The sequence below is a fragment of the Jaculus jaculus genome, chromosome X (genome assembly GCF_020740685.1).
Source record: "Jaculus jaculus isolate mJacJac1 chromosome X, mJacJac1.mat.Y.cur, whole genome shotgun sequence".
NCBI lineage: Eukaryota > Metazoa > Chordata > Mammalia > Rodentia > Dipodidae > Jaculus > Jaculus jaculus.
Genome location: NC_059125.1, coordinates 46,610,537 through 46,626,499, shown reverse-complemented (window position 1 = coordinate 46,626,499; position 15,963 = coordinate 46,610,537).

Genomic DNA, 15,963 nt, shown 5'->3' with positions numbered 1-15,963 from the left:
ATCTGCTCTGCACTCTTTCACATAGGGTTAGTCCCCAATACTTACCTGTGGGAGGGAGTACATGATATTAAGAGGAACTAAGCTGTAATTTCCAAAAACAAGTGAAATCATGACTCTTGTGTATATGTAAAATAAACACTGATAAAAATTTTAGCCACCTCATTAACTGCTGTGGGAACCCTAGGTATATTAAAACTTGTTTGAAGACCATGGCATAGGCTAGCACTTTAATAAAGGAATGTTAGGAGAAAATGTCTTACTTAGATATAGAACTTATCTACAGGGCAAAAACTTCCAAACCACAATATGACCTAACTATAATCATTGGAGTTATCTTTGCTTCTGGAAATAAATGATTCGTCCATCTACTGAACCAACTTGTGTAAATTTTCATGTAACTCTACTAGGTCTCTTCCATTAGTTCATGGTAAAGTAAGCAAACCAGGTGCATCACCCTAGATAGTCCTTGGTCAGTTCCCCTTGCCACATGCTATTGAAAGAATGGGATACCATTTTACCTTGTCTCCAGATCTTCAGGTTTTATTTACTCAACCTTTCTTCCCCCCTTACTTTCCTTCCTTGCTTACCTCCCTCCCTCCCTTCCTCCCTTCCTTTCTTCCTTTATTTCTTTACTGGGAATTATTGAACCTAGAGTCTCATGCATACCAAGTGTACGCTCCACTACTGGGTTAACATCTGCAAGCCTATATGATTTTTCTTAACAGCGACTGGATGAAAGATGTACATAATGTTGAGGGGGTTATAAATTGAGACTTTAAGTTTTTAAAATTCATTTATTTGAAAGAGAGAAGGAAGGAGGAAGGTATGTAGAGAGGAAGGGAAAGAGGGCATGAGAGAGAAAGAGATGGAGGGATAAGATGGAGAGAGAATTGTTGCACCAGGGTCTCTTGCCACTGCAAACAAACTCCAGACACATATACCATTTTATGCATTAGTGTTATATCTCTATATGGGTACTGGGCAATTTAACCCAGGCCAGCAGGTTTTGCAAGCAAGCATTCTTAACCACAGAGCCATGCACCTACCCCATGCATTGAGACTTTTAACAAGGAAGATGCAAGATTTTCACTTAAGACTGGTTTTGATAATTTCCTTAAGTATATCGGCTACTCAGGGAGTTGATCCAACAGTGATTACTTAATAAAAAAATGAAGACTCTTGTTTTTGTATTTATATAGTTTGAAACTCAACCATAACCATGTCAAAGACTGTGAGAATTATGATGAGTGCTAATGTAACAGAAGGAAATAATTGCATTGCAAACTTGAAGTATGATGGAAGTTAATAAAGCATGCTTGCACACAGCACTAAAAATATTTTGTGTATGCAATAAAGACTATGAAACAAAATGAAATAGCAACAAGCAAATTCCTAAACTATCTTAATCATGCAGAATAACATTTAGAATCATTGGGACAGCTGAAAAGATGTATGGCTTTTATATCTACTTATCTTATTTTTAAAAAGTCAGGTGTTTGGGAAACATCAAAGCAAGATGTACTGTTCATTTCACATTAAAAAGCCCTTTAAGCTCTTTTGAAAGTGCTGCAATAATGAAGAACCTGTGATAAGCTCACAAAAGGCTCTTATAATGAATTAGCCAATTTTAATACTGTTCAGAATTCCTCTTAAGAACACAGTTCTATCATTTTTTCCCTGCAAAGCTTGGCTCTCTCATCTCTTGACAACCTCTCCAAGATATTTTAGACTTCTTGCAAGGAAGAGAAATATTCACTTATTAAAGACAAAGTTGTATTAAATTAAAATCAATCATTATAGTAAGTTCTTCTGCCTTAATGCATGCTGGCTGCTTCAAAATTGATCATACAACCTTGCTTCCATTTTTGTTATGAAAAAGGCTTATGTCATAAGGGTGATTTGGCTTGGAGGTTCATTTCTAACCTGTGCTTAGAGGCCATTACAATGCATACTACCTTAAGTCTTCTAAGACTAGAATAGAAACCAAAGAATATATTTTTGCTTCAAACTTGTACTATTTATTTTCTCTTCCACAAAACCTTTACTATAATAACCAATATGGTTTTATAACCAATGTGGTTTTACTAGATCTTATGTAGAAATTGACTTATTTGACTAGCAAGATATAAATGGTAGACTTTTTCTGCTTGACTGTTATATCCATATAGATCCTCCAGTAGTTTGATGTATTTGTCCAAATGGACATATTCTATTTTCATCTCTCCTGCAAAAACTTATCAAGCACTGAATTTATGGCAAGCACAGTGCTAGGGATGGGAGAGCGAACAAGATAAAGTTGCTTGTCATGTTCAGTAGAACAAAAAATATGAATTAACATCCTATTTATAAAGTGGTGCTTATAAATAAGTGGATAGAACATTCATTTTTTTTCATAGCTATAGTGTGATATATTAGTAATTTAAACTGAACAATGGGAATCAGGGCTAGGTGTAGGTCAGTGGTAGAACATTTGCCTAGTTGATGTGAAGGCCTGGATTCTATCCTCAGAAACACACACACAAACAGATGTAGGAATTTTGCTGTACTTCAGGAAAAGCCACAGCTTGCTGTATAACCAAATGTGAAATTAGTCTAGAAAAAAAAAAAACCCTGTAGGGTTCCCTTTTTTAATTTGAATGGTGTACTCAGGAGGTTAAGCTCATCATTTCTTCCTACTGAACTCTCAGGAAGCTGTCACACAACCCATTCTAATTGAGGCATAATTAAGTAGAAGCACTGCATCTGCTTACCTGCCAGCAAGGGTTTATTGGTCAGAAGACCAAGTCTGAGGCCTGGAGGAGGTTTATCTCTGTGCAGACCCAGACTGTTGCTTAACTAACTTGTCAACTTGCTTACTCAGGATTTCCACCTCATGCTGTTCAACCTGGATTTATGATGTCATCAACTTTGCCAAAACCCAACAAATGCTCTGTCCTACAAGACTCCCCTATCCTCACTATTCTCTACACATTTCCCACATTGTGACTCTATGGAGCTCCTGTCAAAGAGCTGTTCTCCCTCACTGCAGTGTAGTAGTGTTATGCGATGTGCAATGTATACACATGTGCACAGATGATATTTGTGGTTGTTGTGATTGGGTGAATAGCAGCCTCAAAAACCCTATTGCCAAGTCTTAAGTCATATTCACCGCCCCTGATCTGATGTGACCCTATTTAGAAACTAAAGATAAAGCAACGATCTCAAGATTCTGGATTTATGGTGTGCCCTACATTCAATGGCAAATGTCCTTATAAAAGAAAGGTACAGAGCCAGGTATGGTACCACACACATGTAATCCAAGCACTTGAGAAGCTGAGGCAAGAGTTTGAGGTAAGCTTAGACTACATAGCATGACTCCGTATCAAACAAAACAAAAATGCCATATTTTTCTATTGCTGCTATAACAAAGCATTACAAATTTAGTGGTTTAAAACAATAACCATTTATAACCTCACAATGAGAGGGACAAAAGGAAGGAGAGAAGAGAGGAGAAGGGGAGAGAGAGAATGAGAGAGCTAGTCAGAGGGAGATTAGAGACAGAAAAGAAAAACTGATATGAAGACACAAGCCCCATTACCCCTGTATGTATTCCATGAGTAATGCACCTCATGTGTTGTGAGTCACTCCTGAAATCTAGGGAAATGGCATAGAATACATTGTCCTCAAAGCCTCCAGAAGAATCTAACTGAACTGATACCTTGATTCTGCTTTCTGACCATCAGAACTATGAAAGAATTTGATTAGATTGGGCTTACCTGGATAATCTAAGATATTTCCCTCCCATCAAGCTCTTTATCTGCATGGATATATTTTTTTCATATAAGTTAAAGTATGAAAAGTTATGGAGAAAAGACTATAAAGAACCACTTTTCTGCTTGCTGTTTCCAGACACCTGGATGTGATCATTTGCAATTATAGAAAAGTAACCCTAGGGAATTGGTACCATGGTCTTCTAGGAAGTTGGTAGGTGCAGATTCAAGTAATATAGTCACCAAGTACTTGGGGTGGGGCAGAAGCTTGGGTTTGATGCAGCTTTGGCATGATGAATGGGGTGAAGATCATGCTGAGGATGAAGATGAGGATGTGACTGAGATAACTAGTAAATTGTCAGCTAAGTCCAACTTGCAACCCCCCACATGATTATTTCTATATGCATTTCTGCTCATTCATACACAGATAGGTTTAGTTAAGAACATTTTGTGTCTAAGCAAGATGATCTCCAGACCAATAAGTGTCTCTTGGTTTTTAATGCACAAAGAATCACATGAAGATTTTGTTAAAAATATAGGTTTTAGGGCTAGAGCGATAGCTCAGTGGTTAAGGTGCCTGCCTGCAAAGCCTGAGGACCCATGTTTGACTCTCCAGGTCCCATGTAAGCCAGATGTACAAGGTTACTCAAGTGCACAAGGTGGCACATGTGTCTGGAGTTTGATTGCAGCGGCTAGATTCCCTGGAATGCCAATTCTCTCTCTCTCTCTGCCTTGTTTTCTGTCTGTCTTATAAAATAAAAAAACATAAATGAAAATACAGATTTTGGTTCAGTAGGTCTGGATGAAGACTGAGATTCTGCAGCTCTAACAAGATCCAAAGTGATATCATCATTCCTTGTCTGAGGACCTACAGTCTGATCAGCAAGGATCCAGATGAGGCTTTGGCCAGATTTATCTGGAAAGGGTCAGACAGTATAGATGTTAGGCTTCAAAGATATATTAGCTTCCTATCACTGCTGTAACATATTGTTACAAACTTAGTGCCTTAAGGCAACACCCATTTTTAACCTTTTTACCACATAACTTCTTATTGCTGGGACAAAATACATGGCCAGAAGCAGTTTAAGGAATGAAAAGGTTTATTTCTGGCTTATTATTTGAGGGGAAGTGTGCATTAGTTCATTATGGCAAAGAAGGCATGGTAGGCCTGAGCAAGATGCCTGTTTTTTAAATCTTAATATCAACAGGGAGGAAGGAGAGAAGGAAGGACAGAGGAAGGAAGGGAGGGAGGGAGGGAGAGAGAAAGAAGCAAGCACAGGGCCTCAAGGCCCCACTCCAGTGACAATTCTTCCAGCAAGTCTTCACCTCCTAAAGGCTCCACAACCTTTCAAAACAGTGCCATCAATGGGGGATTAAGTATTAAAGCACAGGAGTCTATGGATGGGTCATTTTATGTTCAAGCCATCACAACTTCCCATTTGTTTTGTCAGAAATTCAGCACTAAGCAGCTATGATGGTTAGTATGCTAATAAATAAATAAAATCAAACAACCAAAAAGTAAGAGTTTTGTAGGGTCATGTTCCTGGTGGTTTGAGGGAGAGAATTTGCTTTCAAGATCATTCAGGTTGCTGGTAGTTGTGATAATTTGTAAGAGTAGCTGGAGGCATACATTTTGTTGTTGGCTTCTCTCAGCTCCATAAAGCAGTTTGTGTTCCTTGTCACAATGCTCCATCCATCTTAAACCAGCCATGACACACCAAATCCGTTTTATGCTTTGGATCTGGAGCTCTCCATCTTGTCACTGATTAGCTAAAGACAACTCTCAGCCTGACAGCTCATATGACTACACTGGGTTTACTTGGGTAATCCAAGATACTTTTCTTAGCTCAAAGTCCAAACCTTAACTATACCTGAAAAGATACTTCTGCCATGTATGGTAAAGTATAACAAGTTCCAGGGAAAGATTATATAGAAAGACATCATTCTGCTTATCACATAGGGTCTGTGATAATTAATCTTGATTGTTACCTTGATTTGAATGACACGTGCCTAGGAGACAAGTAACGTACAACTTTGGGTGTGTCCATGAGAGCATTTTCAAAGAGGATTAACTATGAAAGGAAGACCAATCCTGAATGTGGTAACACCATACTTTACGCTGAAGGTCCAGATGGAACCAAAGGGGGGAGATTTTCAGAGGGGAGAATAGACATATCTATCTATCATTTATCTATCTATCTATCTATCTACCTATTCTATCTATCTATCTATCTATCTATCTATCTATCTATCTATCTATCTATCTATCTATCTATCGATATCTGCTTTCCAGTTACCATGAGTTGAGCTGCTCTGCTCTGCTTTCACACTCTTCATTCCATAATAAACTGAAACTTCTGAAACAATGAACTAAAATCTATTCTCCCCTTAAGTTTTTATGTCAGGTATTGTGTCACAATGGCATAAAGTCAGACTAATTTTAGGGAACACTATTTCTTTTGCAATTACTAAATGGGGCCTGTGTAGTGTGAAAGCAATGCTACAAAATATTTAAATCTTAACTGGTGCAGTGGTGGAATTCTGGTATGGGGGAAACCATCTCCTCTCTGGCCTTGAGGACTGCTTCATAAGAGGGAATTCCTGCTGGTACTGAAAACTTAAACAAAAGCTTATGGCTGGGAAGGTTATAAACTGTAGGGGAGAAACTACTACTGTTGTCTGGCTAAATTGATGTATTATGTCCATCAAACTGCCCTCTAAAATAGTTATGTTTATGCCCATATATTACTACTACTTTCACTTTTTGTTAGAGCCACTTCTCTTTTTTGATGGTGGTGACCACTGGGGGTGACTCACAACTCAACAGAGTTTTGAGAAGGAGTGACAGTGGAGTGTTTAGCACTAAATTAGACATTTTTAGCACACTTTCCAAGGTTTAGGGACCATTGCAGAAGAGGTGGCAGAAAGAATGTAAAAGCCACAGGAAAGGGAAGACTGCTTACAATGCAATTTTCCAGACACAAAATAGTCTTAATATTTGTGCCCTCACAGTGGCTGACACTAACTACAGAAGACCTGCATAATAGGAGGGAAAAAATGATGACATCAAAATAGAAGAGACTATTAAGAAAGAAGAGATTTAGTAGAGGAGGGATTTAGTAGAGGGGGAAAAGGAGAGTGGTAGCAGGGAATTATAGTCATGCTATATTGTCTATATTTATGAAAATTGTCAATAAAAAGTAAAAAAAAAATAGAAAAAGAGAAGCTGGGCATGGTGGCACACACCTTTAATCCCAGCACTTAGGAGGCAGAGGTAGGAGGATCTCCATGATTTCAAGGCCACCCTGAGATGACATACTGAATTCCAGTTCAGCGTAGGCTAGAGTGAGACCCTACCTTGCAAAACCTATGTGTGTGTGTGTGTGTGTGTGTGTGTGTGTATATATATATATATATATATATATATATATATATATATATAACTTATATATTTAAATTAAAGAATAAGGCTATATTCAAATAAAACATTATTTGTGGACATTGAATTTGAATATTTTTTACACGTTGTAGAGTAATAGTCTTTTTATTTAAAGTAATTTAAAAATATAGAAACCAATTTACAATTAGAAAGCAATACAAAAATAGATGGTGGGCTAAATTTGGCCTCTAGGTTACATCTTACAGTCCCATAATCTAGCCTTTGCCATTCTTTTGTTTTGTTTGTTTGTTTGGTTTTGTTTGTCAAGGCAAGGTCTCACTCTAGTCCAGGCTGACCTGGAATTAACTATGTAGTCTCAGGGTGGGATTAAAGGTATGCGCCACCACGCCCAGTGCCTTTGCCATTCTTATTTCAGACTATAAGCTTGTAAAGGCTCCCACTTTTCCTACATTGTGGGTGCTTCTTAAATGATCACATATTTGATCAAAGCCCTCATCTACAGGATGGTTCCAGACATCATGGATCCTTATGGGAATGGCAGAAATAGAAAACTCTTTTCAAGAAAGCAGTCTTTTGTACGAGCAAAGATAAATTACATTTTTTTTTTTAAAAGGATAGCTGGCCATAGTAGTAACACCCATAATCCCAGCACTTAGAAGACTGAGGTAGGATGATTATCATGAGTTTTAGACCAAGCTGAGCTAAAGAGTGAGTTCCATGTTAGCCTGGGCTAGAGACCCTGCCTGAAAAAAAAAGAAAGGAAAATTAGTTTTTACAGGGGAAAATACAACTATGTAATTCTTAAATCAAACTGTATTCTGCTTTGAGGTTTAGTGATATCTTTAGGTAGGAAGCAAAATTAGCAATAGACACAATTTGGTCTCAAACTTTAGGAGGCTAGCAGATAACCCACTATGATATTTTTTTTTAAAAAAAGTCTCTCTATTGGTTTATGTAAAATATTATAAATTCCATTTATAGCCTTAAAATACTAGACCTTAGGGGTAGGATTACAACTTTACTCAAATTTATTATATGAGGAGATGTGTGTCAAAATCCATTTGTTCATGTATACAAAGTTTTGAAATTATTATGCATCATGATTACATAATGAAGTATAATCTGGAGGATGTGCAATATACAAAAGTTAGAATTGGAATTTATAATAACAATATCATAATTTCTCAAGTCTGTCCCTTAGGGAAAAAATTAAATTTTAGTTTCATGCTATAGCCATCCAATATCTGACAAAAAGGAATCCTAAGACCCAGATCCATATGCAAGTGATCTGTTAAGGATGAAATATAGGAGAAACCAGTGACTGATGGGGACACATCAAGCATGGAAAATGAGGCAACATAGTAAGAGTGCAATTTAAAGAAAAGGTTCAGCCTTAGTCTGATACTGTGGAGAGCTTGGGACTATAAATTACATCTTCTAGTTTATTGAGAACAGGGCTGAGGAGCTAAGATACTATGCTTTTGATGGTGCCTCCAGAACAAGTAAACTGGTGCTTCTAGCTTGCTCTCTCAAAGAACCACATAGATAGAGGGCACAATGCAAAGAGCAAACAGAAATTGGAAGTGGAAAAGTACAAAATGTAAAAAAAGAAGCAAGAAGATTTTGAGGTCACCAGGCAGGTCAGTAATACCATGCTAACATAAATACATAGTGATTTGATTTCCTGGAAGACAAAAAAAAAAAAAATATAGCCTATCTTGGCCTCTCTCTCCCCCACTCTCTCTCCTACAGCTCCTGAATATGAAAATATGTTTTGATACCTGTGGCCTACGTTATTATCACATTTCAAGGAGGAAGAGTCCTGGATGCTAAAATCTTCTCTCTGAAATTCCTAATTCCAGGTAGGAAGGAAGGATAAACAGAATTTTTAAAAATTCAGGTTTGCTTGACAATGTTCAGTTCAATTTGTATGTTTATTCATTTTTACAAGCCAGTTACTAGGGGACAGTACTTATTTTTAAATTTGATTTTTGAATAGGTAATATGTTCATAGGAGTCAAACTCCTGAGAAGATAATAGTATACACAGTAATAAAACCCACCTACCAAGACATTGTCCTTATTATTTTTCTTAGTTTTTATGTAAAAATACAAAAAAAGATGAGTGGGGGCTTATGCTGATAATCCCAGTACTTCACAGCTGAGGCAGGAGGATCACTGTGTGTTTGTGGTCAACCTGAGCTACATAGGGAGTTCTAGGCTAGCATGAGCTAACAGAGTGTAGGCTGTGTCTCAAAAAATTGTGAATACAATTAATATGTACCAATTTTTAAAAAAGAAAGAATGAATGAAAATGAAAGAAAGAGGGCTAAAGAGATTGCTTAGTGGTTAAGGCACATGCCTGTGAAGCCTAAGGACCTAGGTTGGATTATCCAGGTCCATAAGCTGGATGCACAAGGTGGTGCATGTGTCTGGAGATTGTTTGCAGTGGTTGGAGGCCTGGTGTGACCATTCTTTTTCTTTTTCTCCAATAAATAAATAAATAAAAATAAATCTTTTTAAAAAATGAATGGAAGAAAATGAGAAAATGTGAAGCCATATGCAGTGTCATTCAAGAAAGTCTCTTGAGGCTAGGGCTTAGAGGCCAGACTGGGCAATATAATGAGACCCAATCAAAAACAAAAACAATGGGCTGGAGAGATAGCTTAGTGTTGAGGTGGTAGCCTACAAACCCAAAGGACCCAGGTCTAATTCCCCAGGATCCATGTAAGCCAGATGCACAAGGTGGCACATGTATCTGGAGTTCATTTGCAGAGACTGAAGGCCCTGGCATGTCCATTCTCTCTCTCTCTCTCTCTCTCTCTCTCTCTCTCTCTCTCTCTCTCTCTCTGTCTGCCTCTAATAGATAAATAAATAAATAAATAAACATTAAAAAACAAAAATCTCTCTGTATGCGTGTATGTGTGCATGTGTGTGTGTTGTGGACGGTATCTCAGTGCTAGAATACTTGCCTAGCATGCATGAGGTTCTAGGTTTGACCCTTGTGTATCACAATGATAAAAAAAGAAAGGAAAAGGAAGGAAAGGAAATGTAAGGATAGACCTTTAGCCCCCCTTTTATTTTCTTTTTCTTTTCAAGGTAGGGTCTCACTATAGCTCAGGCTGGCCTGGAATTCACTATGTAGTCTTAGGGTGGCCTCAAACTCATAGCAATCCTCCTACCTCTGCTTCCTCAGTTCTGGGGTGGGATTTCTTTTTTGTTTCTTCTTCTTCTAATACAAAAGAGGGAATATTAGAAAAACTAGGACCTGATAAAATGGCTCAGTTGTTAAGAGCACTCAGTTGCAAAGCCTGCTGACCTGAATTTGATTACACAGCCACCCACACAAAGCTGGACACAGTGGCACATGCGTTATCATACCAATGGTGTCTCTACAATGGAAAGTGGAGATGGGAGAAACCAAAGTTTCTGGAGCAGCTACACAGGCTTAGTTTGCAGTGGCAAGAGACCCTGTCTGAACTCCAAATGTGCGCTGTGGTATGTGCATGCCACACAAACATACATACACATATGCAAATAAAACTTTTCTATGCATCATAAAATCTTTCATATTTTTCACTTAATATATTTTAGAATTCTTTCTCAATTAGTGTCTAGAGCACTCTATTTTCTTGATTTTTTTTTTTTTTTTGGTTTTTCGAGGTAGGGTCTCACTCTAGCCCAGGCTGACCTGGAATTCACTATGGAGTCTCAGGGTGGCCTCGAACTCATGGTAATCCTCCTACCTCTGCCTCCTGAGTGCTGGGATTAAAGGCGTGTGCCACCACGCCTGGCTTTCTTCTTGATTTTTAACATGTGAATGGTATTATATTGGGTGAATATATAAACATGTATTTAACTAGTTCCCTGTGCATGGGCATTTGCATTGATTTCAATCTTTTGTAGTTATAAGCTGTGCTACATTGAGTTATCTTGTACTTACATCATTTTCCATGTATGAAAGAAATTAGTCCTTTTTATGTTGACAGTAACACAATCCCACAGTTTGAGTGAGCTATAGAGAAGTGAGGTTTATTTTGGCTCATTATTCAGAAGGTCCAAGGTCAAGGGACTGCATCTGCTGATGGCTTTCTTTTTAAGAGTTCAGACTCAAGGCAGTGAAACATGGCAAAAGGCAGGAAGTGGAGAGATGGCTTAGTGGTTAAAGAGGCTTGCTTGTAATGTGTTTGCAGTTCATTTGCATTGGCAGTTGGCCCTGGCATGCCTGTATTAACTCTTTCTATTTGCCTCTTTCCGTCTCTTTTTAAAATAAATAAAAATATGAAAAAGAAAAAAAAAATCAACCTGATGAACTTATCTATGCCTAATTACTTCCCAAAGGTGCCATCTCCACAACAGCATAGTTAGAATGCTTCTACTCTTTTCATATCTTACAATGCAATTAAATGTCAACACATGAAGCCTAATGGGACACACACAAATCATATCTAAACCATAGCAGAAAGTGTATCTATATAGAATAAAGTCTTTAAAATTTAATTGCTTGTTTAGGAGCATATGAATTTATAATTTTGACAGCTATTGCTAAATTATCTTCCAAAGAGGCTACATAGCAATTTATGTTTACATAGTTCGCCCATGTGAAACTTTCTCTACATCCTTACTAACAAAGAGTGCCATTAAACTTTTAGATTTGTGCTAATCACTTAGGTAAAAGAGGATGTCTTGGCATAATTTTAATTTACATTTCTTTCATTTTCATTTTTAAATTTTTTGTATTTTATTTATTTACTGTCAAGCAGAGAGGGAGGAGGAGGGAAGAAGAGAGAGGGAGAAAGAGAGAGTGTGTGTGAGAGAGAATGAGAATGGGCAGCTCTCCAGGGCCTCTTGCCACTGCAAACGAACTCCAAATGCATGCACCATTTTGTGCATATGGATTTACATGAGTACTAGAGAATCAAATTCAGGCTGTCAGGCTTTGCAAGCAAGTTCCTTTAACTACTGAAGCATCTCTCCAGTTCATATTTCTTTAATTTTCAGTGAAGTTGAGCATCTTCTCATAATGACATGGAAACTGAATATACTTAAAAAAATTCCTGGGCACCAGAGGGATGGCTCAGCAAGTAAGGCACTTGCCTGCAAAGCCTGATGACTCTGGTTTGATTCCCCAGTACCTACCTACAGCCAGATGCACAATGTGGTGCACGCATCTGGAGTTTGTTTGCAGCAGCTGGAGGTGTGCTTGCAAATAAATAAATAAAAATATTTTTAAAAATTCCTTTTAATTCAAAGATTGCTATCCTGGCCCAGACTTAGAAAGCTGTAATAAGCCCATATATCAATAATAATAAGGGTTAGAGAGTAACTTAGAAGTCATCTATTCCTCTCTTTGTCTCATGTCTTAAATGGCCTGCCTGTCTTCTCCAATAGCTGTTCAGAGTTAGGGAGTTCACAAAATTAAAGGCACTTTTATGTGGCTGTAAAATTTAGAAAGGTTTATATTGAGCCAAAATCTTCCTATAATTATTGTATGACAGTAATTACAGTATGCTCTTGTTAAAATATATTATGCTTCTGATCACAATGAATATACAGCACAGAAATAATACTGGCTTCAAATATAGGTAGCATATCAAACTTCTCCCTTCTTCAAAAATAATTCTTTGTCTGATAGGATCCTTAAATGACATTACAAAATGTCTTCATCTCTTAGAAAAAGTCTTTAAGATGCAAATACCATCAATGTAGTATTTCTGCTGAAAATAAGTAACCTAGACTCACTATGAAGAAGTCTCAAATAATATTAAATTTAGATTGTACGAAATAACTGGTCTACTACTAGAAAGTATTGATGGTAAGAAAGACAAGAAAAGGCTAAAGAACTGTATTCAATTAGAGGAGACTATAAAGATGTGCTAATTAATTTCAGTCTCTCATCTTGAATTCTGGATGAAAGAAGGTGAGGAGGGGGCTGAAAATGCAAAAAAGACTATTATTTGGATAACTAGGAAAACTTGAATACAGATTATAGATGAAATAATAGTATTACATCAAGATTGCATGTTCTCATTTTGATATTTGAACTGTGACCATTTAAGGAAATGTCCTGACTCTTAGGAGATGTTATGGTTTGGATATATTTTGTTCCCCATGGGTTCATTGCTGAAATAACTGCTTTAGTCTTCATAATAGAATTGATGAGTTATTGGCCTTTGGAAACCAGCTTATGTATTTTCCTTCTTGTTATGGTTTAGGTATAAAGTATCCCTCACACAAGGCTCATGTGTTGAAAGCATGATACCTAGCATGTAGATTCAGTAATTGAGAGACGACTGGATCATAAGGGTCTGAGCTAATGAATGCATTAATCCCTCCATGAATTCACAATTTGATGGCACTATTGGGACGTGGTAGGAATTCGGAGGCGAGGCCTGGTAGGAGGTAGGAGGTCAATGAAGGTGTTCCTTGGAAGGTTATATTGTGTCTCTGCCACTTCCTGTCCCTTTCTCTTTAATTCTTTGCTGTCACAAGGTAAGCAGCTTTCTTCTGCCATATCTTTTTGTCCTGATCACAGGCCTGAAAGCAATGGAGCAAGCCAAGCATGGATTGAGAACTCTTAAACAATGAGCAAAATGAATTTTTTCCTCTTTTTAAGCATCTTTGTCAGTGAGAAAAACTGCCTAACCCTCTCCTGAACATAATTATTTGGACTATTTTAACCAATATCATATTGTGCGTGAGAATAGAGGATGATGACTTGTTCTGATGTTCTGTTTGAAGATTTATACTTTTTAAAGGTATACTTAGGAATATTCAGCTGAAAGAAATATTTCTGCCCCATGGAAAGGTAACTGTCCTCTATGGTCCCAGTATTACCAGTCTAATTCATACAGATAGTTGTGTATCAGAAGTATTTGTACTATACGTGCTAAGAAGATAAAAGAAAAACAGATGACTATAGTAGCATAAAACCTTAGTAAGGGAAAAAGTAAGGAAAGAGAGCCGAGGGGATTTGCAATAAAGTATGAGTGAATTGGGTACATTCATTGCCAAGAGGATTTGGTACCTAAAGTAGAAAAGCAATGGAACAGGTTACTCATCAGTGATTACCATAATCTTACTATAAAAACAGATCACCTGAAAATCCAATGGCTTAAAACAACATGTATTTATTTTCACTCTCATATCTGCAGGTTGACTGGAGGTGGGCATTTGTAAGCTGAACTCAGCTAGGTTTGGCTGAAAGCCAACTTTGGGTATGTGAGTAGCTTGTTTTCCTTGGGCCATTGGGCTTGCCAGAACATGTAATTCCCATAACAATAACAAAAATGCAGCCCAGCTGTGCAAGCACTCTTCAAGACTCTGATTGTCTAACTTTTATTAATGTCCCTTTGGCCAAAGAGAATCACATGGATGAACCACTCAAGTCTGAGAGTGGAGAAAAACAGACTCCACTTATAATAGGCAGAACTAAAGTATCACATGGCCAGGGATAGGAAGATAAAGAGGGAAAAAGAGATGAGTGTTCTCTACCACAAAGGGCAATCAATATACAAGGGAATAAAGGCTTGCTTTTTTTCTCATTAGAAGATTTAAAAAAAAAAGTTGTTATGAGACAGAGTCCCATGTATTCCAGACTGGCTTTGACCTCGTTATGTAGTTGATTGTCCTGTTTCCACCTCCAGAGTTCTGGGGTAAACCACCATGCCTGGTCTATGTGGTGCTGTGAATGGAACCAAGGGCATAGTGCATGTTAGGCAAGCAGTATGCTAACTAATCCATTCTCCCATCTGTGTTTGAATCTGCACTTTTTTTAAAAGGTGAACTTATGAATATCCTGCTGGGAAAAAATCCTCCTGCCCCAGGGAAAACAGACTTTTTTAGTTGCCAATACTGTCTTTTCTGCCAAGCCACTTCACACAAGAGGGACCATACCATGAAGAGAGGATAGTGTGATGGTTTATGACATATTTAAATTTGTGTTTCATTTCTGACCAGAGGTGTGACCCTGGGCAAATCACTTAACTTGCTCCTTGATTGCTCCACCTGTAAAATGAGAATGATAATTATAACACCTATTGCACAACTGAGGGCTGGGGATATAGCTTAGGACACTTGTCTACCACTGCACAACTGTGGGGGCTAGGTGATTAGGGTTAATACTTGACACATAGGAGGTATAGTTGACCCTCCCTATATTTGCAAGTTCTGTACCCCCAAATTAAACAAACTTGGAATCAAAAATATTTGATAAAAAATTCTGTATGATCATGTACAAGGCTTTGTCATTCCATGAATGATACACTGCAAGAACTATTTACACAGGATTACATTGCATTGGGTACTATAAATAATCTAGAGATGATTTAAAGTATATAGGAAGATGTGCAAAAGTCCTAGGCAAATATAATACCATTATATGTGAGGATTTTGGTATCTGTGAAGGTCTTGAAACCAATCTCTTGAGAATACTGGGGGTCAGTTATACTATGTAAGCAGCTGTTATTATTATTCTAACTTCAAGGAATCCACTGCTCTGAAACCAAGTTGTAGTTCATCTATCTTTAGTATGGCCCTGCTGGACATTTATAAGTACTGGATCAGATAGTCTTACTTCCCAAAAGCTCTAGCATTGCCCATTCAGGCAGCCCATGGTTCAATACAAAGAAGAAGCTTTTTGTACTTTTGCCAAATTACATGAATCAACTCTATTGGTAGACCTCATTGATTTCCAACTCTTCTTCATTTATACTAATATGTTCATCCCATGGATGGAGAGTTTCCCTAGTTATATTTGTGGCTTTAATTTCATTATAGGTTTTAATGTTTTTCTCCTAATACCTTTATCTTTGGT